Source organism: Bemisia tabaci, chromosome 3, assembly GCF_918797505.1.
Source record: "Bemisia tabaci chromosome 3, PGI_BMITA_v3".
In the NCBI taxonomy this organism is placed as follows: domain Eukaryota; kingdom Metazoa; phylum Arthropoda; class Insecta; order Hemiptera; family Aleyrodidae; genus Bemisia; species Bemisia tabaci.
The window spans coordinates 1,174,965-1,201,543 of record NC_092795.1 but is presented as its reverse complement, the minus strand read 5'-3'; the positions used below and the strand labels follow the sequence as shown (position 1 = coordinate 1,201,543).

Here is a 26,579-nt window from a genome sequence, read left to right as displayed (position 1 = left end):
TACCTAGAAAGGAAGTTACCAAAAGTCATACATATATAAATGAAAAAATGAACAGGTTGATTAACTTCTTTTTTGTTTTTCTCAATCCTCGATAACATAGAAGTAGGGTTTAAACAGCGTCGCCCCCGAACGGCGCTTATCTAGCTCTTGCCGTGAATAGGCAGCAACATACCATCATTAAAGCTTTTACAATTCTTCATTCATCCACGAAAGTGCCCGGAAATTATTTCGAAAGCTCTACAAAAATTTTTTGAAGGTCTTGATTTTACTAATCAGCACTTCAGCACTATTAAAAACGCCCTTAAAGCCCTGAATTTTCTATTTATCAAGTCGTTATGAACCCTGGCCTGGTTCTCCAGAAGTCCTTGATTTTACTAATCAGAACTATCTAAGAAAAGCCCTTAAAAATCCTTGATTTTAGTTTCAAGAGGCTATAATGAACCCTGACTTAGCTCTTGGATAGTCCTTGATTTTATTAATCAGAGTCTCTGAATTTGCCCTAAAAAGTCCTCGACTTTGATTTTGAAAAGCTATAATGAATCTCGACTGGGGTTTTCTCTGCTTAATTCGACCAAAATAGAAGACGGAACGGGGTGGAAAGTGAGAATAAGATGCGAGAGAAATGAGGAAGAGCGAAGGGGGCGGTCGGTGAAAATAACCAGGGGGTTGAAATTGGAGAGGCAGAGAGTAAGGAGGTGGAAGAAAGGGGCGCGAGGCGTCCTAGTCGAAGGAATTAATCACAAAGGCCCCGGCGCCCCCGCCCCGCCCCCGCCCCCCGTCTCGGCCCCGGCCACTGGCAGGACGGGAGACGTCGTTGAGTTTCGAGTCACGCTCTTAACATTCTCATTTATTAGCTTGATCAAGCCCCGGCTTTAAAAATTCAAGTTTTCAGTCGCTTCCTCGTCCGATCCACACCTTTCTGCCGGATCCCCCTCCCTCCCAGCTCCGATCCTTGGCGCGATTCTCTTCCTAAATCCCGATTACGGGCCCGCGTTTTCGGGCACTCTTGCAGGGATTTTCAGGTGAATCCTCAAGGCTATTCGCTACTCGCAGATCTTGTCATTACTCTCTCTGTCATTCTTAGGTCCGTACTCAAGTCATAGTCGCTCCCTGAGCTCATGGTGTCTGGGACCGGGAATAACCGAGAATAACAGAAAAACCTGGGATTCACCAGGAAATGATCAATTTCAGGGAAAAATCAAGAGGATCTGTTCCAGAAACCGAGAATCTTTTCTTTCATCCCTTAGAGTCATTTTGTTTTTTGGCTGAAAAATTCGACGGAAATCTCACCAGTCAGAGTAGCTTTTCCTTGATTAGTCGCATTTCCCGGAGGAATTGTAATGAGACTTCAATTCTACATGCACCTCACCTGAAACAGAGAAAATAGCAATTATTATTTCCCATTGGCCAATCGTTTTTTGAGTTGGTAAAGATTCATACTTACACGAAATTCCCTTTGTTTGAATCAAGGTCGATGGACCTAGGTCAGTCCGCTAGCAAGATGTTCTTTGGAATTTCCCTCCCGATCTGGCGACGGTATGGTTCACTACTTTCCAAACGTTGCCCCGATCTGCGTTGCCCAGATGCATAGTTCCTCCCCGATCTCGCCGATCTGCATAAGACCAATATAATCGGCTCGGAGGAACAGCAGAGTTCATCCCTGACACGTTTTATTTATATAAAACGTTTATTATACGTCTTATTTATACTTTATATTTTATGAAAACTAGTAACTATTCATCTCCAATTTTTCAGAAGATTCCACTCGCATTTTAATTTCAAGTATCTAAAAATTTTGAAGCAAAAGATTCGTAACCTGCTGTAAAAATAAGTGTTTCTTTCGAAAAATTTGGCAAGTTCCGAAGATTCACACGACGTGTACGCGTGGTCGTTTGTCAGGCGGGATGACAAGGCGCTCGAATACAACTATTCGTGCTCCATTACTGTCCGTATTGCATACCCACAAAAGTGAAGGCGCTTTGCCCTGTGTAGCACTGCGCTACGCTGTTCCAAGCTGTCGCGCAGTCTCAAGTTGCCGGCGGACAAAATACTGAATTAATCAATACCGTTGTTTGGCTTGAAACAACTAGAAATATCTCCATGAAGCAAAACTGATTATTAAATGTTTGCTGATTCCATGATAAAATCTATGATTCGGAGCGAGCCTTGTATCATGTATTAATTGAATCGTGTCGTGCGAAAACCGCTAATATCCATTTTTCCAGGTTTCAGTTTTTTTATGTTGATAATATTTTTCAAGGATTGGTATAATCATCGAGTATTAACACCACTTACATGCTTCTTTGTCACTCTAAAAAGTATTATCAACCCCAAAAAACTCAAGACTGAAAAAATGGACTTCAGCAGTTTTTGCACAACACGATTCATTTCTATCCTGATACGAAAAGAGTAGAAACGACCAAAGCATCGAAATTCGGGTTTCTTCAAACTTGAGCCATTTTTAATCCCTCCAGGTCAATTGACATGGCAGGATCTCTTCCATGGAAGCGACCCCTCTCCCAATTTTTTACCGGAAAAATTCCCTTCGCGATTTTAGTTTCCATCCTCCTCGGAATCCAAACACATTGACGTCACTCAACGTCGGCAATGTTTCCGCTCTTTAGTGGTGTAAAGTCGGGGCGGTTCACACTTCGTTTAACCTGCAATTCTCTTCTTTAACGGCTCTAAAAGCACGTTTTAGTGCTCTTCAAGCTTAGTTATCGCATTGCGAAAATGCATCGAAGCATTATTTCTGCGCAAAAATGATAATTTGCAGACTGGAATCTTTGTTTACTTTCGTTAGTCGTAAACGGGGTAGACGAGGCGGCGGGAAGAGGCGCTCTGCGAAATATCGCTTTCCAATCGACAAATGGAAGTTTGAATTGCCACTTTTTAATTCCCGTTGATTTCACGTCTGAGCGGGTGCTGAGATGAGGATGGGAGTGAAGTGAAGTTAATTCACTCTTCGTTTACAGCGCACCGTCATCGCTGCTACCAGTTCGTACACGAAATACTATGTTTTTCCTTTGAAAATTGCGGATGACAGTGAAATTTCTCTTGAAACTCCTCCCCTTTTCTATTTGTAAATTGACCTACGCTTGGATTCATCTCTAACACTCCGATGCAGATTGGAACTCCTTAACGCTAAAAAAGTGAAAACGGCAAATTTGCGTCCCTGCTTTTCCAGTCATGTTTATTCATCGGAAATGTTTTCCCTGAATTTTGTGGGATCCTAAGCCTTCATTTAATCCAATTGAAAGGACCTGCGGGCCAATTGTTGAAATTGATAGACAAAGCCATAGACAAAGGTTATGGAGGGATCCTATTGGTGCTAAGGTAGGCTAGGTAATAGACTAACTAACGGCAACTCATGATGGACACTATAAATAGTCCAGCATTTTCTCCCTTAGTCTATGAGAACCACCTATTTCAACCAATAGGATCGCTCCATACTTCCCATGTCTTTTTTGTCTATCGCTTTGTCTATCAATTTCAAGAATCAGCCCGCTGTTGCTCATGCTTTGAATAAGGTTTAAAAAAACTCCTAAATTTTGGAATGCCTTTGGAAACGCCCTGTTCGAGGTTTGTGTGTATATTTTTTTAAAAATAGCTGTACATGTACAGAAATGCGATTTTTTCAAATCGCCATTCAACTCACTTTCTTTTACAGGATCATCGTTCGTTCCAGGATAAACTATAAGAAGAATAGAGCCCATTAAAAAAAAAGAAAAATTGGCCTCCGGCCAATTTATGCGCGGCGCTTCGCGCCGCGTACCGGCGCTACGCGCCGGCATTTGGGGGGCTTCGCCCCCCCATCCGCTTAGCGGATTGGTGCGGGGACCGCACGGGACTTTCTCGCTCGAGCCGGCGCTTCGCGCCGGCATAGACACTTTTACTGGAATATTTAGAAAAATACTGCCAATTTTACAAAATCATAAAGTTTGATTGGAATTTTGATCACAGGATAATAGTTATGAAATTTTTATTCAAACCATTGAACTTCATTGTAAATGTCTTCGCGATATGTGGTGAATTCATATATTCGGACTCGACTTGTTGATTTTATGAGGCATCTTCAATTAAATATGTAATTGATTAACTAAGTCTCCTGTCAAAGATGGCGATCCGTAAAAATCTTAGCTTTTCTACGATTCATTAGGATCCATTAGATTCATTGACATCATACTTCAGATACGATTTTATATTATAATCTCTCCTTAAGCACGGTCAAAAGCCATCAAATATCTACTTGAATGGGTAGAATGACTATTCGATGTTCAAATAGTCTTAAAACTAAACGGTTTTCGCTTAGCATCTCCCAAATTTTAAATTTGGCGGGCGAATCTACCTGCTGGAAGGTTCACGACACGCCCGCCAGGAGCGCCATCTCCTTACCGCGTATCCCCGTAACTCAAAGCGAAAACAATAGAGAGCGCCATCGACAAACGTCAACGAGAGACAAGTCAACAAACGTCACGTTATAACAATTATAACCTCCTTCATTAACAAGCATTAAATCAGTCATATTTGTGCCGAATTATTACATTATATTTGTGCTTAGTACCTCGTAAAAAGGAACCGCAAAAGATGGAATCTGCCGGGATTCTAAATTCATTAACAACAAACATATTAGTTTTTAATAAAGATCTAAGTGTCAGTTCTTGGCGTTAGCTTGATGATTCATAGTACCTTTGTAATGTGAGTATGTATCTAATTAGTTGTCTAATTTTGCTTTGTGATTACCTACGGAGTAATTTTGGAAATAGTATATGATGCATTATATAATGCATTTGAATTCCTAGGTTTCACCTGACTCAAAGCGTTTGCTGCTATTATCTAGAAGCGCTCCGACTCATTTATCAGAGAATTGAGCGTTTCCTATCGGCCCCTCTGCAATTATGAGATTAGTCCATGAATCCTTTAGGAACTTAAATTAATGACTCAGATGGTGCTTTTGAGCCAACTTTCAAAGAATTAAAGGCATTTTTTCAAAATCTACAGTCCATGAGCTCTCCGTGTGACCGAAGTGCTCTCCTCGCTATATGACGCGTAACCCTTCAATTTTTAGTTTAGTCCAAAGACCTCGTAGGAACTTAAATTAATGAACCAGGTGGTGCTCTTATGCCAACTTTCGAAGAATTGAAGGCATTTTTTTTTATTTTTTTTCAAATTTACAGTCCTTGAAAATGAGCTGTTTCGCGGAGCAAAGTGCCCTACTTTTGGGCCTCGTATCTCTTGAATTTTGAGTTTAGTCCAAAGATCTTTTTGGAACTTAAATTAATGACCCAGGTGATGTGCTTGATGCCCATTGTTAAAGAATTAAAGACATTTTTCAAAATTTACAGTCTTTCAAAATGAGCTTTCCGTGTGATTTTGCTAAAAATGGACAATTGAGCGTAGCCCCCCCCAAATTTTAGCGTACCTCAAAATCGTTGAACGTGCATAAGGAGACCATAGATATGGTGTCCTGTGCCAATTTTGAATGAAATCGAACAGATAGATTCTGAGATATCGCTGTAGACAGATTTGGGGGACGCCACACGGACGGACACACATTTTTTCAAGTATGGTTATTTTTACTCCTGGGACCTTAAAACGTCTAGAAATGATGAAATTTCAACTTTTTTTTTTTTTTTTTTTTTGGAGGATGACAATACTTCCTCTCTACCCTATGGGAGCGAGAAAGTAAAAAAACCGTATCCACCTGTAAGCAGAAATTTTACGAAATGTAGAACTGTAGCTGAGAATATTGCGCTCAGTTTGTGTGCGGATCGGCGCGTCGCCTTCACCGAGCGAATAAGCGTTGCTCGTTGCCGGGCGGAACTTTGGCGTTGGCAGGAGAGCGGTGACAATGGAAAACACGGTAAAACTATTTCCGCTTTCATGTCGGAGACTTTTTAATGGAGCCCTGAAAACAATTCGCCGCGGCTTAACGGGAGTTGACGTTTTTCGCCTAATCACCTCGGGCCCATGCGCCACATGTCAAGGCTCTCACGATTAAAAGCGCCTAGCCGCACCGCGAAATTATCCAAGTCCTCTGAATAGCTCAATGCTCTCCATCGCCTTTTCGAGAATGGACTTACGCCCTTCTATCAGCAGGACGACGAATTAATATTGCGCAAGGAGTATGAACCATAGGATAGGGCGAGAAGAACCTGAGTATCGTCATACATGTTTTCTCATCGAAATTTCGCGTACACCACCATTTTCACTGAAAGTAACTCATAACAACGATACCTAAGTTTTTTTATGCATAAATCCAACCTTCCCATACGTAGGAAAAAACAACTTGAGTTAAATCGTACACCAAACGGAACCGAGAGAGTTAAAGCTCCGCACGGAGACGAAAAAAACACCAAGTAGACAAAAATACGTCATTTTTAGGGGCAAATACGTCGAGCCACCCCTACATTTGACGTGTTTTCGTCGACTTGGTTATTTCTTCGCCCGAGTCCGGAGTTTTGGCCTGGAAATTTAGAACGATCTCCAGGAACTTCGAACTCGACAATGAGTGTTACAATTGGACGTATTTATGCTAAAAAGAACTATATACATAGGGTTTGTGTGTAACATGGTTCCTTTTAACATAAATACGTCCAATTTTTTGATGTGTAATGATCTCATGGTTTATCGGACGTATTTCTACCAAACGGAACTATGTGCATTAATACCTGAGCCCTGAGTTCACGAAGAATACATGCATAACAGGGCTCATGTCATAATGCGCATAGCAGAAGTACGTCCTTATCAACATCGGAAGATCAGCCATGTTTATAAAGCAATCGAAAAATTGAAGATGTAAGGAACCATTATGCTAATTACAATGGTGGCAATCGACGTCATTTCTCATGTTTTGTTCTTTGTTTTGTAAATTGATTGCAGCGGATCTGTTGCACTGATCACAGAATTGTGTTTTGATGCTTAATGTTTATAGATCTGTTAAAAAGAATAAAATCTGTCCAAACAGCAACCTTCTACATTCAATATTAACCGAGATATCGCGCTTTGAATGATTCTGCTGGATGGCATTCTGCTTAGATTTCTTCAAAGCGCGATATCTCGGTCAATATTGAAAATAGAAAGTTGCTGTTTATATGGATTTTATTACTTTCAGCCAATCTTCAAATATCAAGCACTGAAACACTGTTTCTGTGATCAGCGCAACTGACCCATTAATTTAAGGAGAGACTTGGCGTCTGGGTGGATCCTATTATTGCATGCTAATTTATAACTTTTGACTATCCAAACACCATTCTGTGCCAGCGTGACTGACCCATTTCACCTTCAAGGTTGCTCACGGAGAGCGTTGGATTTTTAATTATTAGTGCCTCACACGCAAACAAACGCACCCTCCTGCTATCTGTGAATGGGGCTGTTGCATGATACCCGCTTTCCCTTCATACTGGGCGCTTTCAAAGGGGAGCTCGGCGAGAAACGCGTCGACGAGATAGGAGAAGCTGTAAAAAGCTTTTCCCTCGTTAAAATAAAAAGTTGTTTAAAGTTGGAGTGCCTGGTACTTTGAACGTGTCCCTTTTGCTGCATACCTCCAGCATCAATGGCATAGTCAACCTATAAAGTACCTGTGTAGCCAGAGTATGGACTGATCGTTTCATGGAGGGCTCCCACGCAAAAAGGCAGCCAGCCCTCTAACGCAAAATTTTACCGGCAATCTTCAGATTCCAATCCAAACCAAGATGGCCAAGAATGTGCATAAATGAGCGTTTTTCCCACAAAAATGAGTAAATTTATGCTAAAACTAATACAAATACGTGCTTCACAAACGACGGGTCGTAACAAATGTAATTAACACATCGTTTTGGATAATTTGAATTAATAGGTTGGCTGCCCTTTTGGGCCCTAACTTTATTCGCCGAGGTCTCCGTGAAGGCCTGCAGCCTGATTGTTGTTTATGTCGGCACGACAAGAATCAAAAATCGATATATTACACGGCGCAGATAGGGCTATGTCTTGTCTTATCGTGCAGACATAGCCAGTTAAAGTTTCAACAATCCGGCTGCTGGTGGATTTTTTAAGTTTCACATCTGTTTATACTCTCGCTGTACAGGTACTCTAGTCGACCAATATGAATGGCAAAATCGCCTATCATGATTTTGCAGCGATCTCACAACAGGAACAACTGCTCCCTCAACCGTAGCAGAATCTTATCTCATTCGGGGGCGAAAAGACAGCGCGCAAGGCCAAAAACAGAAGTCAAACGGGAAGCAGTTTTCTCCGTACACCTCCGCGCCGCTCCAGCGTAGTGAGCAAAAACCGTGTATGTAACAACGATTCCTTTCGTATCTACGCGCTTCCTGCTCGGAAGGCAGCGCTCTAAACGCTGCGCTGCGCCGGGGCCGGGCCGGGACTACCCTCTCGACGACGGAGCTAAGTAATTTGGAGCAAGGTGCACCAACTTCGCTTTATGATTTGAGTTTCTTATTTCACTTCTATCGCGCTTTCTGCGCAACTTTAATTTGACTCCTTCCAGAAGCGGAGGGGTGACCGGGGAAGGGGGGGCTTCATTTTCAGGAGGGTCGGAGGGGGTGCCTCTGCAGTTGGCAAGCCAATTGCGAAATCTCGTTTGTAATTTTAATGTCACTCGCTTGTTCGGGTATTTTCTTCCTTATCGCTCCTCACTCCCTGTTTTTTATTCGTTATTCTTGCACCGATGCGAGGGGCGTTTTGAGTTTGAGGGTGCACCGTGGCAATATCTCATGAATTTTCAAGTCCTGCAAATTGCACGTGAAATATTTCGGAAAATTCATAAATTTTTGGGAAATATTTCGAAATTCTACCGTGTCACTGTCAAAAAAGGGCTTCAGTTCCCAAAGGTGGAAATATCTTGTAAAAATTGTTCAAGTCCGCGTGAAACACCTCGTAAAATTCGTGAAGTTTTATTCTTGCGCCGATGCGATGGACATTCCTAGCCGGGGTGTGAGCGATCATGAGGGTGCAGTGTGGCAATATCTCTTAAAATGTTAAGTCGTGAAATGTCGTGTGGTATAACCGTTTAGGCAATTTATAATTTTTTGGTAAATATTTCTAACTACGTCTATCACTCTATCACTGTAAAAAAGGGCCTTAGTCCTTAATGGTGGAAATATCTTATGAAATTTGAAATTTATAAAGAGACTTCTCTCCCATTTTAATGTCCCTATGCAGATTGGTGCACTTATGTATGATTCAACAGTAGGAATTCCTAATAACAAAATGTTGTTCATGTAGCGTAGTGATTTTCCCTGCCCTGGTCGATTTTTTATAGTTTTTTATTCAATCGAGATATCGCAACGGCGCTCTGTGATTAAAAACTGTTCCGACGCCCATTGAGGAGGTGAGTCTCGAGATGCGAAGTTAATTGGATGTTTTGAAATGTGGTTGAGGTTCCCACCTTCACGGTGGATTCAACCCGACGCATCTGCTCGTGTTTCTAAAAAGAGAAAAAGAAAAAAAAGCAACTAGCTCGTATCACTGTCAATTTTTCCACATAAATCTTCCCTCCCCCTTTTTCCCGCATCTCAACTGCTCCGCATTTTATGTCGTGTAAGCTATATTGGCTTCCAGTTTCTTCTTTCCTCCTAGCTGTCAGCTTGATTTTTCATGACTTCGCACCGTAAAAAGATTACTAATTTTTCTGGTGAATTTGATTTTTTTCGGTTAGTTTAATCGTTTCAGTTCGTCAAAAGCAAATTGGTAAAACGACGGGCAGATAATAAAACTGTAAGAAATTTCTGATAATCAATAACTGAAGTTGACGACAAATAAGTTTACGCACTTTTGGACTGCGACAGAAGAACGTCTGACGTCAGTGAATAACAATTGCAGTCTTGGGAATTGAATACAAGAATCAAACAGTCAGTGAATACAATGGGAAGTCTTGGGAAGTGAATACAAGAATCAAGACGGCGGATCCTCTGTCGCAGTCCGTACGAGTAAGTGCGTAAAATTGGGGTCACAACGTTTCATCTACACGCATTAATGGACCTAAGTGACGTTTTGACCTACAACGTCAGACCTACACACATATGACCTACAATGTTTTTTGCCGTCAATAATTATGACCCACAAAATTTTTCACCTACACAAATTTCGACCCACAAATTCGTTTGCCTACGTATTATTTGACCTACATACTGTTCCAACTACCCGCCGGACCTACAAATACAGCCGAATTGCCTGAAAGATAGTAAAGAAATCGATTTTCATGTCTGGAACTCTGCGGAGTTAAACCGCAGAAAAAGCGCCCCCCCCCCCCCTCCTAGTTCCGAGAAAACTCGGCTTTCTCATCAGGGAATGAATTGCTGAGAATCAATGAAAATTTGAGAAAAATGAGGGATGGAGCATAGGCAGAAATTGGAGACACCCTATGTCTTGCTATTCTTTGCCTAATGCGATAGAGCACCACCTCTCGAAAGGTGGAGGAAAAGAAAAGCCGAAACAAATTCAGGCAATTGAAATCAGAAACGAATTGCTCCAGTTTCCTCCCTCAAAGATGCAAGAGCAAAACTCAGAGCCGCAAATTCAGGGCTCGCCGCAATACACACGGCTGAAAAGTCTCGCTTACTGCTGGAGCCATTCGCCGGTCTTATTTGTGGACCCTTGAAGGGTGCAGGCACTCGTATAAGTGTAAAATAATGGCGTCGTTTCTCGCGAGGCAGTGAGGAGCCTAATAGAAATGCTCCGATGCAGGAAATCTCGCCGTTGTTGATAAAAGGCAACAGGCCTCCACAGTATTTTAAACAAACACTCCAGCCCCACCGTTTTCCCGTTCGCCTCCAGTGAGACTTTGCCAAATGCCTCGCAGAATTTCTGGATTTTTAAAAAAGTACCCATAGTCAAAGAGCGGAAAATAATATTGAGAAGATTGACGGAAAAATTTGAGCGTCTCCTATCCAATGAACCATCAGACAGTATTGCCGGAAAAGTATTGCAATGCATGGGTGATTTCACGATAACAGGAATAGTTAAAATGTGAAATACCTGAGAAATAAAAGTGCACCAATTTTAACAGGATTTCATTACCTCATTCTAAAGGTATTAAACTTCCTTTTTCCAGCTTTGGCACGCTCTATTTTGATTCAGTGCAAAGTTAAAGTGATTGATAAACAAGCCATTGAATCAGGTATCAGCGCTTCCCGCGGGACTGCTGGAGGTCCACGCAAACATGGCGGCCCTGCCAAATTGTGTCGGTTACGTAACAGACACAGCGTAACCGACACTCAAAAATGTGAGATTAAAGATGATACAAAAGATGAAACTTGGCAATTCTTGAGTTATGAGGTGGAATTAATGCTGCCTTAAAAGTTTTCTAAACTTTGGAGACTTCGTTTTAGTTTAATACTATTAAATTGAGGTTTTTGCGTAGTGAGGAATTAGTGCTACACACGTAAAAATCACTGGTTTTCATAATAATTTAAGTTTTCATTGTAAAAAAAACTGACTTATCAGTAATGGTTTTGTCAAGAAGACTTCAGCGAACAATTTGATGGCAGTTTTGAAACTCCTGACTCCATCTGGCGAGATAAACACTGCACTTAATACAACTGCAAAAATTTGTTGCCAAATGTGGCGACACCTCTTTCTTATGACTTTTCTCGCTCAATAATAAACATTTCAGTTCAAACTGGCAATTTTCTTGAACACTAGAGTCTCTTTTCAGCAAATATTGCCAAAGAGTTCATGATCAGTACTGATATGTTACCGCAAATTGCTCTTTTGCTTCAAAATCGGGGTTGGCGACGCGTAACCGACCGGACATTTTCGGCCTTTAAAGTCTCATATTATTAAATATAATAATAATTCATCATATTTTTTTAGCATGGATAGGTTCAGGGACATCATTCCTATTGATTAATTAATTTGGTTTTCAATCGTTTTGCCCTATGTCGTTCATAACCCACGGCGACACGACTATTCCTATTATCGTGAAATCACCCGCATGCTATTTCTTCAAAATTAATGGCGAGCCCTCTTAAAATGATCAATGCCAACCATTGAGTGAAAATGTGAATCCGTCATTCTCAAAAAAATATGAACGAAATGAAAGGCGCGATGACTTTATACGTAAACTCCCAATGCTCCGCTCTATGCTACAGATGAGGTGTCACTCAAATTGGGGAGAAATATTACAAAACGGGGCCCGAACACGTTTCTCATATCTTCGGCTGTGTTGTTCACGTAGCCCTTGAAGCACCACTGCAAAAAAGACCAAGAAAAACAAACAAAAGTTGAAAAAAGAGCAAGAGAGATGATACGCGACGATGACGGCGCAGGCATACGACTATTCGTGCTTGGTGGATGTCCGTGTTGCGTGCGCAAAACTGAAGGCGCTATGGCGCGAGGCGTGAACTGGCAATGCTCCGCTCTGTGCTACAAATGAGATGTTGCTCAAATTTGGGAGGAAGGTTAAAAAAGGAGGCCAGATTACGTCTCTCCTATCTTCGGCTGTGTTGACACTCGTTTTCATTTTTTCAGTTTGATATCTGATTATTTTTTAGACCTGTATCTAAAGCTTGTACGTACCGGCTCCATACATCGCGCGGGACGTGTGTTTGTAGCAAGCAAGGGTTGTTCGGACCCTGCTGGGGCATCTTCCTGAGAATGACCGATTCAACTGGCGTATTTTGTGGTCTTGATTCATACTATAAGCCATCAAGTAGATAGGATTCATGAACTAGAGAAAAAAATTCACTGGCACTCTTCAAAATCATACGTAGGCAACGATCCGCGCAACGAGAAGTTCGGAAATCGACCCCTGAACAAAATTTTATGTTTGATTACATCTCAAATGGAAGTTGGATTAGACAACTTCATTTATTTTGTTCGTCATTTAATCAAAGTCAATCGTAAACACGTATATTTTGGTTAGAAGTTGATTCAAGTATTCTTTTTTGTGGTTCGTTTTCCTCGCGAAATTTTGAAGAGAAAAATGTCGCGCGGTGCTTTGATGTATCCCTTTTCCAGAGGCCCATCATTTAACGCGGCCCATAAATGGCATTTTAGAATATAAAACTTCATCCAAGGAGGTTGCGCAGTGAAAAATTGACACAGTCGCAGTGATGGACCCACTACCTGAGCGAGTGAGTGAAGCGAGAAAGAAAAGATACAACAGAACTATTGAAACTATCGTGTCGTGATGCCCCGCGTCATCCGAAAATGTAAGCGTCATTGAAGTGTGATTTGTTTTCTTTGTGAAATTTGAAGAGAAAATTTGTTGTGTAGTGCTTCAATTCATACTTTGTCTAGCATTTCTTTTGTCATATAATTTTTACAGGGTGCTTTGCAGTTTCTTAATTTATTCTGTGGGCAGAATTTTTCATGAAAAGTTTCTGAATACATCGTGCGTTAGAAGGGAAAGGATAATTTTGTGAGAACCAAGTCTTGTCGTTTGTCAAAAGATAAGTAAGGCGTAAATGATAGTTTATCGATTTTTCCCCGTTTGAAGCTGTATTAAAGGATCGATTATTAAGGTGTCCGCTGCGAACACCCTGTTCATCGATCCTTTTCCATAGGTTTAATGACCGATGAATCTATATATCGCTGAGCACGACACGCCACTGGGCGGCCGGTGCATTATGTCCCCATTGCGATTCGTAATTTCACTCGTGCCGAGCCGAGGAGACTCGGTGATTTTCACTTACGAACCCGCAACTCCGTGCTCGCCGTTGTTTCCAGGTTTTTAATTCGAATTCCAGTTTTGGCACGGCACCAACCACCGTTAGGGTTGCCTGTTGCGTCGCAGCCTCCACCGACCGGAGCTCTGTTCTCGCGATTTCCCTTTTACCCCCCGCACCTCGCTTCCCTGAGCGAGCTCACTGTGACATTTCAATTCTTCGCAACTCTATTTACCAAATTGCGCGAGATCTACCGCGGGATAATGCCAAGTGCACCCTTTCAACTGTTCCACATGGCGTCGCGTCGTATCAAAGTGCTAGGAATTGGGCTGTTGCTTGATCCAGACAATGGGACCACTAGACAAGGTGCGAATGGAGATGTTGCATGAGTGAGGAATTCGCGATTTGACTATTGATTCTTATCTAAAAGTTCGCGAGAAACACGATAGTGCCACTGGTTTTCCCTGAAATCAACTTTCAAGCTCAAAAAAAGCTTTCTAAGTTGAGGGCGTAATGGAGGGGATATCCCACACTATTCTCAGAGTCACCTCTACATCAAGACAAACTCCCCATGGAAAGATAGGGAGCAAATACATTGATGACAGGCTGCCATTTTATTTGGGGACTCTAAAATTGAAAACACGACAACCCTGCCAAGCCAATGTATTTGCCCCCTATCTTTGCATGGAGAGTTTGTCTTGATGTAGAGGTGGACTCTCAGGAAAGCGTTGGATATCCCCTTCATTACAGCCTTAACTTTGAGAGTGATTTTTGAGCCTGGGAGTTGGTTTCAGAGAAAGTCAGTGAAACCATCGTACTTCTCGCGAACTTTTACATACGTTTCAACTCATACTCTCATCCGAGAGTTGCCAAATTTCATACTCATACATACTTTTTAATTCTGTACTACACTATTTTGATCTCTCCTCTAAGGTGTTAATGGCTCAAATGTTAAAGGCACCAAATAAACGTATCTACCAACCAACCATATGTAAAAAGCACCAAATAAATACATACATACATACATACATATAAGTCGCTTTTATCCATCCATTTTCTATCACCTATAGGATCGCTCCATTTTCTCTTTGTCCTCTTTGTCTATTGGTGTGTCTAAACATTTCAATAATCAGTCCTCAGCACTATACATTACACATCCACATTGACCCTGGCGTCAACAAGGCAGCTCACGCCGCGCCGCACAGTTGATCGAGTCAAGCAGAGAGACCCTGATGCTTCTGCTCTCTTTCATGTCCGACCGGACATGAAATGTTGAACTAAAATTGCCAATTCTGATGTTTAATTCGTCACATTTTAAATTTTAAGGGGTGCATCTGGGAGAGAATTTCACGAGAAACCCAACGGAACCACTTTTAAAACCTCAAATTTTTGTATGAACGGAGTTATGAGCTTTTAAAGTTTCCAAATTTTGTCCGATCTCTCCTATTGACTCGATCCGCTGTGCGTCGGTTCAGGAATCGCGCTGTGCGCATCAATTATCGATAACGGGTTCGACATCGGCATCAAATGTTCGGCGATGGCTCATGACTGGATCCTAATTCCCACCGCTATTTGGCGAGGCTCTATTTGCCATAACGTTGCAAAATAACCGCGTCGGAGATCGACCGGTATAAAAGTGTAAATATTAACCTATCAGACTGTATCTTTGAATTGCACCGCAGTGACTATTGAACACGAGTGTTCAAAGGTGTAAATGGGTTTGTGGAACATAAGCGAAATCGTGAGCCTTACTCCTCGAGAGGAGTCTAAAATCCACTCCCTAACGCACAATTTATGCAATCCGTAACACGCATTTTCAATTTCTCGGGTCCACAAGCTTTTACACTTCCCGCCGCCAATCACACTGTCGGAAATACTCGGTCCACGCGAGCCATATCACGTATTTTCAAATTTCTGGCATCCGCCGGCTCTTTTCAGTGTTGTTGGCATCTGCCTTCGCTCAGGAAGGGACGTATGCTGCCGTGCTAAGGGAAAACGTCGTATGAACCTTTGTGCGTTGCCAAATTTCTTTTGGTAAAATACGAATTTTCAGGAAAACTTGTGAAGATTTTTCGCTCAATTTTTCTGAAAATTTTCTTCGCAATGTGATCTAAATTATCAGAAAATCAGTTAGAAATATTCATTATTTGTCTCAAAAATGAATATTAGAAGAGTAGAAATTTGGCAACTCTCGGATGTTAACACGGCGTTTTTCCTTAGCACGGCAGTATGAAAATCCATTCGTTATATCCATGACCACAGTGCGAAACCACGTATGTCTGTTTTTGCCACGTTGCAGACTTCCGGTCGTACTTAATTTCTTTCCTGGAAAACTAGTCAACGTAATTTCCTGGAAACTTCCTTGATTTTTCTTCAATGATAGTAGAATATTCTGTACAAACTCAAGCCACAAAATTGGCCTGTTTTTTGTTCAAAAAATAAACTAGGATGGGGAATTTTGAAACACCACAATGCAGATACATGATTTCGAACTTAAGCCATCGATATGGATCGTGATCTTTCGGCGGTTTCACACCGAGAACAAAGATTGGTAGAATTTACCATTCCGTCACGCTGAATTTCACACAGCGTGAATTCTAAGTCAATTCCGCTAAGGGAATGGTTACCTGTACCAGTATAAAGTAACGCCTACCATTTTTCTGGCCAAATTGACTTAGAATTCACGTTGTGTGAAATACAGCGTGACGGCAGAGAAAATTCTACCAATCTTTTTTCTCGGTGTACTTGACGCATTCTATTCGTTTATTTGTACATAATGCGTGTAACAGACCCATTCAGCGTTATGCTTACTTCATAGTTTATTGATATAGCCCTGAGAGAGGAAAACAAGATGAAAACGATATAGATTGAAACAGTTTATATCGAGTAATACCGCCATGAGTACTGACGCCCTGCCCTCGAGAATATAAGAAAAGTTCAAAGGATATTCTCTCGGTTTCGAGGAGGTCCGTAGGTGGTGTTTGAAAAGGACGAATATCGAATACTCGTCATCTCATTTCAAATCCAGGTTCAACCCTCTAGCTTCCTTGTTGCGGTTCAGCGCCAGATCAATAACACTCTTTCAATTTGGCGCCAATTCCAAGTCAACACGCATACTGCGTGTGGGCGTAGCCAGTATTCCGCCTTTAACTGATGAAAATACTCAGCAAATTACGAAGGCAAAGGCAAAGCAAGCTTACATTGCCGTGCTAAGGAAAAACACCGTATGAACCTTCAGGCGCCGCCAAATTCCCTCTGATAAAACTTTAATTTCCTGAAAAACTTATGAATACTTTCACTCCAATTTTCAGATAATTTAGTTCTAAATCTGATCTAAATAGTCTGAAATTTTCAATGCTAAATATTCATAACTTTTCTCAAAAATGAACATTTCATCGAAGGTAATTTGGCCTCTCTCGAATGTTCATACGGCGTTCTTCCTTAGCTCGGCAGTACACGTCATAATCGGGTCATTAGACCGTCAATAGTATAGCTCTGTACACAAAACGTATCGGGGCTGCACTCTCAACTAATTCATGCAGCTCCAATAAATTTCACTGCAATTTCAATGAGTTTCTATAGGACAGCAGTTCGGGTTCATCGAGTCAAAATTATACATCCATTTTTTTTTAAAGTCTTGTATTTTCGCTGGCTTCCAGGACTTTATGTCCACCTACCTTTCGTCTATTAAATAAATGTCCACCGCTATTTATGTCCACTAAACATTAAGTCCAGTCTATGTTAAGTCCACATGATTTAATGTCCAACCATGAATATGTCCAAAATTGTCCAAATTGTGGACATGTTATGTCCACATTTTTTTCTTCTCATTTAAATGACAGGAACCACCTCAAAAATAAATACTACTACCTTCATTCTTAAAAAAATTTCATTCATGAATCGAGTCATGAAAGAGAACAGACTCTAAGAGCAGATAAAAACATATGTTCATGTGTACACTGTACGGATATGATAAGATGAAAACCGAAGCGGGAGCCTAGGAAACGCTCCAATGCCAAATTAAACATTTTTCAGTAACAGATGCTGTCAAAATTGAAAGTCCTCTTTAACTAGTTATTTCGTGCGCCTTCAATCTTGTAGGATACTGTGCAACGCCTCTGACGGGAAATAGTCGCTTAAAGCGTTGCGGCGCGGCAGGCATCCAGCGTGACACGCGCATAGGCGCCTACAAACCTAACGGGATACTTCACGCGTTGCGCAATGCGTGAAGTATCCCGTTAGGTTTGTAGGCGCCAGTGCGCGTTCTGCGCTGCTAACACGCCGCTCCGCTCTGTGTTAGGCTCTAATATTTAAACTCGCGGAGTCAGCGTTTTTCAACTCATGATTTTGAAATGTTTGCACTCTCTGCATTGATTATTCCCTTTTAAACTGATGAAAAAGAAATATGTACTACCGGAAAATATAATGTGTTTTTTGTAAATATAAGAGTAGTTCCGTGTCAAATTTAATGATTTCCAAAGCATTCAAATTTATTCTTTTATGTTTTGGGCTTTTACTGTGCTGCAGCGTGGTGTAAGCGCAACTAAACGCTCAAAATTGGACGTATTTGACTCAAGAAGGTTGATGTACAAATACTCGTAAGTTACAAACAAAAAATTGCGTGCTTCTTAAGTTTTTTTCCTCTTTTATCAATTTTTGTATAGTTTCTTTCATCACAACTACGGCTCATTGAGATTCATATCGATGCCATTGCTTGGAAAAGGTTTTACAAATATTTACCACGTATTAAAGATGTAAATGTTTTTAAAATCAAGTAATCAATTTCATTTAAAAAAAAAAAAAAAAGAATGTACATTTAAGACATATTTTATATCGGAAATTTCGAGGATAAAAATGAAACCAAGTATTTACCAAAGGCAATTTGAAAAGATGAATCAAAACAAGAAATTAACATTTCATTTAAAATATGAGTTACGATAACAACACCTTATTCTCTCTGAATTTTCTCATTTCGATATTGTCAATATAATTTTACACGCGGACTAAAATATAACGCTTGAATTTGATTCTAGTGGACTTTACATTTGTGGACTTAACTTAGTGGACGTTTAAGTAATGGGCTTAACAATAGTGTGGGCTTTAGAACTGTGGACGTAAAAATTGTGGACGAAAAGTCTGTGGACGTAAAAAAAGTGGACATAAAGTCCGTGTACCTTTTGCTGGATTTGTTTTCTTTTATTTCACCTGACCGGTGATCCTTCTGATGATGCTTCGACTGTTCTTGAGTCAAAATCACGTGGGTCGTCAACTAAAAGTGCACACGGTGATCCAAAAGTCCTGCACCCTAGCACCAGGAACCACCATTGTATCTTTTGTACAAATTAAGGCACAGACTATAAAGTCTGTGAATGCTCCTAGATCAAAGGACCCTTCGAGGCCCACCTAAAATTTAATGGGGACCACCCTGAAAAGTAGAGGCAAGAATTCAAGGTGTCAAAGAGGTGGTTAGGATCTTATGGATCACCCTGTGGTGAAATAACTGTATTTTCATCCTATCCGTCCTCTGGTCGTCTAGAAAGTTCTCGAGCCCGAAGCCTGTGGGGAGAGGAGGGCGTAATCGATCATTTTTGCGGAAAAATTTCAAATTAGCTAAATTTGTCCAATAGCTCAATGCATACTAATTCCTACTTAATTGATTCACCTCTGGACCCCTCTGTCGAAACGTTGGTCGCATCTGCGCCGTACGCGAGACAAGACCCGAAGGTATAGAAATATCACCGCATTTCCAGCCTAACACTCCCGCGCTCAAAAAGGTCAACCGCGAAACCCTAGGGGATGGGGGATAGTGGGGGAGGCGGCGAGGGGGGTCCCTATCGCGGCGCGTTAACGCAGTGGCTATCCCAACATCGTGTTGATATGATTCGGTTATCGGCGACGCGCGGGCCATCCATCATCGGCTGATTAAGTCCCGCGTTGATCGCGCATCAGTTTAAACAATCGGTGGCATCGATGCCATGCCTCGGAATCAATTAGCCGACCCCCCCCCCTTTTCCACCTCCCCCCCACGGTGCGATAACACTTCACACCTCCCTCTATCGTAGATTACCAGCGCCTGGATTCCGCGGCAATGTGTTAGCTTGGCATGTTGTTGCGAGGTCGCTCACATATTCATCGTGGGATCGCAAGGCCCCTTGAGTAGTTCTACGGTAAGACTTGGATTATATTTTTCAAAAAGGAACCAAGAGCATCCCAATGCCGCTAAGATTGTGCTGCTTTTTTTACATTGCAAATATTAACTGATCATCTAAACAAGTTTTATCTTTACTCCCAATCAATTATAAATTCAAGACGAGAAGTACCTTTGTAAATTTAATTATTTGTGTGTTTCAGTAATTTTATTGCGGAAAATGTAAGTTGCACAATCCTAGCAACATTAGAATGAATTCGGTTCCTTTTTGCAAAATGCAATCCGCTTAATCTGCATGCCTAATGTATGAGTTGCTCAAAACCAGGCACATACTGCCTTACCTAAGAAAAATGCCGTTTCATAATTCGGATGTTGCTAAATTAGACTATTCATGCTGATAGGAGCTATGTGAAAATGAACCAAACCAAAAGGAACAATGATGTGGGTCGGTTATACTCGTTTCTTAAGCAGTTCCTCGAGTTAGAAGGCCCTGTTTGGTTTACTCTGTGACCGAGGGAGGTCAAAGGAAATTTCAAAGTTGCATAACATGGACACTTTTTGCGAACCTCTTGTAAAATTCTCTTCAAAAAATTCCAAACTTTGGAAATAAGTCCTTAGAAAGAATGCATAAAATTCGAAGGAAAGTAATTGCGAGTTACGTAAATTTTAAGGTAAGTATTAGACGCCGTCCTTAAAGTTTGGCAAAAGCATAGCCTTTTTTCTTTTGTATTTGGTGCTTTTTTGTCGTGGCAAATTGTTGCAATTCCTTGCAAGGGCCCAGTTCCGTTGTATCGCTGAATTTTATTCGAGGTCGACGAAAATTCATTCTTTTCGTGATGCTATTTGAGGGCTTTTTCAAACCTCCCTGAATGCAGTGTCAACCAAATGCAGTGTCAACCAAACAGGCCCGCCACAAGAGGGGGGATACTGGGTCCTTGGTACCGGGGCCCGGGCCCTGGAGGGGCCCGTGACGCAGGTGATAAACCACTACGAATTCATGTGTAACCCTTGTCTCGTAGGAAAAAGTGAAAAAATTACCCTAAAAATGCCGCAAAAGGTGAATAAAGTTTCAAAAACACGCTAGGGCACTATAAAATTTTTCTCACTCTTTTAGAGATTTTCAAGATTTTGAGTATATGCAGAATGATATTTTTAGTAACTGTGTTTCATTTTCTTCCGTTGTCGGATGCTAAGAGGCTCCTTTCTGGGCATCCTCGACTTCAATGGCTTAACTCCCTTGCCATCGACGTACGAAAGGGGAGTCCAGGAGGGCCCGGCTCCCCATAGAATTGAAAATTATCATCTGCCTCCTCAAAAAAAAATTTATAGATGTTTTGAATGCAACAATTCGAAAGTTTTTGGTGCTGAAAGTAAACAAAAAGGCGTAATTATTCTGCAGAAATTGATGGAAAATCTCCATCATAAGAGCTTCATAATGCGTCCAAATAGATTTAAAATTTCAAAAATTTCCCGGGGGAGGCCCCCCGGACCCCCCCCCCCTCCCTGTGCTAGGGGCCCGGGCCAGAAAATTGGTACCAGGGCCCGAGATGGGATGTGGCGGGCCTGCAACCAAATGTAGTGTCTACCAAATGCAGTGTCAACCAATGCAGCCTTCTAAGGACCTGTTTAAGCTAATACCATGGATACGATCCTCAATATCCGAATTAATATTAATAATAATCTCTTCTTTTTTTTCGTGTGCGCTACTTCCTGATTTTCAACATGCATCATGTTAATCATGTCATTAGTGTATAATGTTTTTTTGTTTGTTACAGGTAAGACGAGTCATTTTTCAATCACGTTGAAATTGCAGCATTTACAATCTTACGTAAGTAAACTAACTCAACTTCCCCCCCCCCCCCCCCAAAAAAAAAAAAACTCTGTTTTTCAAAACTGTGCGAAATCAATTTAACTTTTATAGTGACCTAAGAGGATCTCTTTCCCTTTTTTCTCTTTTCCTTGTTCCTCGTGCGGCTACATAGCATAGTAAGGTGTTTATTCCAAGGAAAGGAGGAGGGGTGCAGAAACTTCCAAACCACGCGACCGGCCGTTCGCGTGCAATGGTGGAACCCATGTGAGGACGAAAAAATTGGGGGAACCTTGGAAGGTTTTTTTTTTTTGTTTTTGTTTTTGTTTTTGTTTTTTTTGTTTTGGGGGAACTTGACTGTTGAGTGTGCTTTTTTTGAGGGAAACAATTTGCTGACCGCGCTGATTTAAGGGAATCCAACTGTCGACCGCGTTACTTTATGTGTTGGGAAAAATTCTGCGAAAACTTAAAATGGGGGAACCTTCGGAAGTTTCTACACCCGTGGAAAGGATCTATCTAAGGAAGGACTATGAAGAGGACCCTAACTCTACATGAAAAATACAACGGAGACTTTGGTGGAATTTTCATGACTCTTGCAACTGCGGTGCACTAAATGAATACGCTGGTCGTGATTTGAGAGGGCCATAAGAAGCGGCTTGTCCGTTGGCTCGGTCCAAAGTTCGCAACGGCCCAATTGCAGAGGGTTGATGGGCAGCATTCTGAGGACGTGACACATGGAGGGTAGGACCGGGGGTGGAGGGACAGGGGTGGGGCACAGCCGGGAGCCCCCCGGGGGAGGAATGTTATTTGCGGAGCTGGCTCAATTCAATATCTTCTGTTGACTTTGCATGAGTCGACCGCCCGCGCCCGCCACGCCACGCCACGCCACGCCACGCCACGCCACGCCACGCCACGCCACCGCGCCGCCGCGCCGCCGTCCGATCGCCAACCGGCGCGCTTCTCCTCATGAATACTAAGCAACAACGTCCTATGAACCTCGACATATTGCCAATTTTTATTCCATGCAATACGATTTCACAGCCGAATTCGTCATAGCTTTTCTAGACATTTTTCAAAAAATTGCATTCGCAATGGATTTCTGGCGGAGATCAGCCGGAATCTCGAGGAGGGATCACGCACGGAACGAAAGAGGGCGTGAGATCATGAACGCCGAGCAGAACATCGTGCATGAAATTGTTACCAAACAGCTTGTCCGGTATGGTCATGTTCAACCGATGGCGGATGACAGATTGGCTAGGAAGGTATTGGATTGGGTTCCTCCTGGGAGGAGACGCAGGGGACGTCCAGCAAAATCGTGGATAGGTGGCAGGTGGTAGGTGGTGGTATCTCTATATTATACAGCTACAAGCAAAATCTTGGAAGCACTATTTCTGACGAACTGCCGGACCGATAAGGATGATCTTTACATGTATGTCATCTGTAGTAGATGTAGATGTGCAAAAAATTATGAAACCCCGAACTTTTAATGCTGTAGAGCTTTTAAAGCTCATGTCACTTAAGTCCAATGTTAATAGCGTGAGATATATGTCGTTTCCGCTAGAAACGTCGAGGTGTGGGATTCTACCTGAGTGACTCGAATAAACAATAAAACAATGGAAAAGCTCGTGAAGGGCTCCTCATTCGAAGAGTTGAGGAACGGTGCATCGCTCAGGGTTCAAGGTCCAAGGTAATATGTACATCCAGCTATTCCTCATCATTTACAAATCTGAGTGTTACGTCAAAAATTTTGAAATCTATGCAGCTCGAACAAAAAATGGTGTATTAAAATGGAAGAACATTTTTGCCTATACATATGCGTATAGGGCCCGCAAAGCGGGCCTGAGGGCGCGAGGCGCCCTCCCGGGGGTTGGACCGCGTAGCGGTCAGGGGGCAGGGCCCCCTAGTTCGAGATGAAATTACAAGATGCCATTTACCAGATGACCTCTGGGTCGATAGACAACAGTGGCGAATAGGCGTCGCAGAGCACTCGGGCGCGCTGTAGAAACGACTTGAATGTATGTGTATGTATGCATTCGCAATTCATTCTGAAGTATTTGAAAATTTCGAGGAAACAACCATTCATAATTCTCCTGAATAATAATAGTCTTTCGGGAGAAGTTTGACAATTTCTGAATATTGATACGAGGTTTTTTTCCTTGGGGCGGCAGAGTAGGAAACAAGGAGCCCTGCTAACCGATGATGGCGAGTATGACCCATGTTGGAATGCTCGTGTCCCGAGATGCAAATCGCTGAGAGGAGGAATAATACCGTGATTTCAGTGGCGTTTTTTCCGATGTATCGATTTGTCTATCGTTAAAACCTATGGCAAAGGATCGATAAACAGGGTGTTCGCAACGAATACCGTAACAATCGATTCTTTATCATGGCTTCAAATGAGGAAATATCGATAATCGATCAGTCACGCCTCCCCACTGAGAGATCGGGTTAAAGTGTGAGGGAAACACAGTGCAACGCGAGCCTTAGATTGATTTTCAGTCCGTTTTTACAGTTGAATGGGTTATTGGGAGAGGTCGCTCTTGAAATTTTCCCCCACAAGTGGAAATTTTTATTTCCTCACGCTATTAAATTTAAGGGGTGCTATTTAAAAGAAATTTTGGAAGGAGACGAATGAAATCATAAAGTAAGAGAAAGTAATCGGTTTGTTTGTCATCTAGTCAGGGCCGGCTTTAGGGGGTGGCTACATGGGCCGCGGCCCATGGCGGCAAATTTAGGGGGCGGTAATTGTTGCAATGTTTTCAAATGTAGGTATCGAAATAAAAAATCGGATTCAGAAAAACAAATTACAAAGGAGAAAAGGCGACAAAATCTCTCATTTTCTGAGAGTTAAAATAAAGTAGTACTTTCAAATTTGTTCGTCTTTCGGCGATACAAGAGACAGCGCCTTTAATTAGTCCAGTTGAGAGAGAATCCAAACCCGCAATTTGGCCTGGAGCGGCGCGGCGCGGCGCAGAGAGCAATAGTGACGAGGACTTGAGATGGAAAGGAGAAGCCCTTGGCGCGCTGGTCAGCATGAAACACATTAGCGCCTTCAAGACTCCACGAATACTTCACGCATTGCGTCAAACGTGGTGCAGTCAGCAGCGGTTGGCGTGAAACTCATAGTGCCTACAAGACTGCGTGAATACTTCACGCATTGCGTCTAAAACAGTGTGGTCGGCATGAAACGCATAGCACCTACAAGACTGTAGGGATACTTCACGCATTGCGCCAAACACAATGCGGTTGGCGCGGTGGCGGAAATTAAAATTATTAAACCACATTCATGTTTATTCTTTCATAATTTTTTCGTTCTTTTCTTATAAATGAAAGGCCTCGTCCACGCAGAGATGGGTTTACGGAACTTAATTTTCGCGCAAAGTTCCGTGAACTTTTGCTAGTGTTGATAGTGCTTTCACAAGAAATGTGCCCAACACGAGTAAACGCGTCTTATGCACCCCTCCTCTTCCGACACGTTCACTTGATGGTTTGTATCCATGTTTCGAAACGAATTAGAAAGGGCGGCAAAATACAGGCGGCCTATGGGCGGCAAGTAGGTAAATCCGGCCCTGCCTCTAGTTGTATTGTCTCAATATTTGGGTTGAAATTTCCAACCTCCCTAAAAGTGCATCAGGATCGAGCATATATCGCATGAGTGATGATCCAATGTGCCAGCTCCTTGCAAGTCGCAACATCTGAGTAATATCGAGAGTAGCCAGAGTACATTAGTTCATCAACACACTTTCTGCATCTCCAGTTGTCTCAGAGTAACGTCCAGTTTCGTCGATTTAATTGAAAATGTGGCCGATCAATTAAGTCCCTTTGGTTGATCTTATTGAAAAATGTATTTCTAATTAACCATGAACACACATAGTAGTACTTACAGTTTCCCCTTCGCTTTTAGAAATGACCCGTTCCAACCGATAGGATCGCTCCGCGGGCTGATTCTTGAAATTGATAGGCAAAGCGATAGACAAAGAAGAGGAGTATGGAGGAATCCTATCAGTTGAAATGGGTGGTTCTTACAGGCTAAGGGGGTAAATGATGGACTAAACTACAGGGTCTCTATTACGTTGCCATTTGTTAGTGTATTATCTACCTCCCTTGTCCATTGCAACGACCCCCTTTGACCAATTGGATCCCTTCATATCCATTTTGTCTTTATTGCCTATCCGTCGTCTGTCAATTTCGATAAATATCCAGCATTTTTGGAATTGAAAGTTGATTTTTCACCCTTATCTTGTGTCTCGTAAAATTGAAGGAAGGAATAAATAATCAGAAAAAGAATTCTCCCCAGACGCAATTATTTTATTTGTTCGTAATTGGATCGTTTAAAAGAAAATACGAATCGTTCAAGCCCATAAGCGCAAATCCTCCAAGTCGACAGCCCAAAAGCGCAAATGGGACTATTTGCGCTTTTGGGCTGTCAATTCGAGGGGCATCGACCGGATCGATACGTCGATAATCGAAGGAAAGCTCGTGTAGAATGTGTGGCAACTGCGCGCGACGAAAAATCAGTTATGCCGCATTCACACGCTGAATTTAGCAACTGAATGTGGAAGTCAACAGTCATCGCCCAACGGCTGAAATTTAGCAAATTCGAGTTATTTTCATCCACATGTGTATCAAATCTACTCGAATAGTTCCAACAAATTCAAAATTGGTCCGATGGTTGCTGAGAATCGTTGCTGAATTTTGCGCGTCACGCGCAAAATTCAGGCATCGGGCCGATGACTTCCACATTCAAGCTCCCATATTCAGCGTGTGATTGCGGCAGCGGCACGAGAGTGCGTGTAAACAGATGAGATAGATTGGCTCGGCGATGAGGGCGACAATATGTGTTATCTGAGTGCAGGGCCAGCGTAATTGCGGTTTGTTTACGCATCCCGAGGCTGGACGTTTTCGGTTTTCGTTACTCCAATCAGTCTTGCGAGTGCATCTTTCAAAGCAAGATGAGTCTAAGAAAAATAGAAAAAAATAAAGGTGTTCCGTGCGTGATAGTAGATGGTTTCAAGTA

General features: G+C 42.1%; 2 protein-coding genes across 5 annotated transcripts in view; one reads left to right on the top strand and one right to left on the bottom strand.

Moving 5' to 3' along the window:
• The window catches only part of LOC109038577 (uncharacterized), a 353,696-nt gene that overhangs the window by 171,003 nt on the left and 156,114 nt on the right, over window positions 1-26,579 (top strand). The window lies entirely within an intron of this gene.
• Window positions 1-26,579, bottom strand: part of LOC109038578 (uncharacterized) — a 287,471-nt gene that overhangs the window by 136,767 nt on the left and 124,125 nt on the right.